The 1,263-nt window shown below is 37.1% G+C and overlaps 1 non-coding gene across 1 annotated transcript; it reads left to right on the top strand.

Moving 5' to 3' along the window:
* The first annotated feature begins 309 nt into the window (after positions 1-309).
* On the top strand, positions 310-529 carry LOC115835800. Its single transcript, XR_004030814.1, has one exon. It is a non-coding gene; the product is annotated as a small nucleolar RNA U3 (small nucleolar RNA).
* The last annotated feature ends 734 nt before the right edge of the window (positions 530-1,263 follow it).

Raw genomic sequence — 1,263 nt, 5'->3', positions numbered from 1 at the left:
TTGGGAGGCTGAGGTGGGAGGATCACTTGAGGCCAGGAATTCAAGACCAGCCTGGCCAAAATGGTGAAACCCCATCTCTACTAAAAATACAAAAAAAATTAGCCAGGTGTGGTGGCGGGTGCCTATAATCCCAGCTACTCGGGAGGCTGAGGCTGGAGGATCTCTGGAACCTGGGAGGTGGAGGTTGCAGTAAGTGGGGATTGCGCCACTGCACTCCAGCCCGGGTACAGAGAAAGGAAAGGAGAGGAGAGGAGAGGAGAAGAAAGAAGAGGGGAGGGGAGGGACAAATAATGATAAAAAGAAAAATTCAAGACGATACTTTCAAGAATCATGATCATTCTATACAGTTCGTTACTAGAGAAGTTTCTCTAAACATGTAGAGCGCTGGAAGCCATGAGGAGGAGTCTTAGTGTTGTTGCCTGAGCATGAAGCAGGTTCTTGTTGCTTCACTGCAACCACCATGTACCATTGATGATGGTTCTTCTCTTCCTCCAGGAGAGTAAGAGGGAAATAATTCAGTCTGAGTGGTTTCCCTTCTTGTTAAAAAAGAAAAAAAAATTCACCAGGAAGGTATAACTATTTAAAACATGTATGTATTTAATAAATAGCTTCAAAGTATATAAATTAAAAAATTGACAGAATTACAAAAAGAAATTGAAAAAGCCATAAATATGATGGAAGATTTTAACACACTTTTCTCAGTAATTCAGGAAAATAAAAATTAGGTAAAATGTAGAAGATGTGAACAACCCAATAATTAGAGTATATGCTTTACAAACACACGATTGTAACCAAAAAAAAGTGTCACAAAGCAAACTTCTATACAGATCAAAATATAAGCATCAAAAACTCAAAAACAAAAACAAAAAAGACCCATGCTCTGATTATTAGTTTGAACTTGATAACAATAACAAAATCCTACACATGAAGAAACACTTCAAAAAAATGAATATTCAAATAAATACTAAGAGTACAGAAAGGTACACAACATCATTCCAAAATTCAAATTAAAACCAAAGTAATATCTTAATACTAGTACATACCCACAAGAATGACTAACACTAAAAAGAGTGACATTACAAGAGTGGGCAAGGCTGTGGAAGAATTCTTCCCCTCATGTATTGCTGGCATGAGTATAATTGTTACAATGATTTTGGAAAACTGTTTGGCAAGACCATAGTTCCCTACCCATGGTTTTGTTTTCCAGTTTCAGCTATCTATAGTCAGCCACAGTTTGAAAATGTTAGGATATTTTGACAGAGA

This window comes from Nomascus leucogenys, chromosome 6, assembly GCF_006542625.1.
Source record: "Nomascus leucogenys isolate Asia chromosome 6, Asia_NLE_v1, whole genome shotgun sequence".
NCBI classification, from domain to species: domain Eukaryota; kingdom Metazoa; phylum Chordata; class Mammalia; order Primates; family Hylobatidae; genus Nomascus; species Nomascus leucogenys.
The sequence above is the reverse complement of the archived record's forward strand: the minus strand, read 5'-3'. Positions and strand labels throughout refer to the sequence as shown.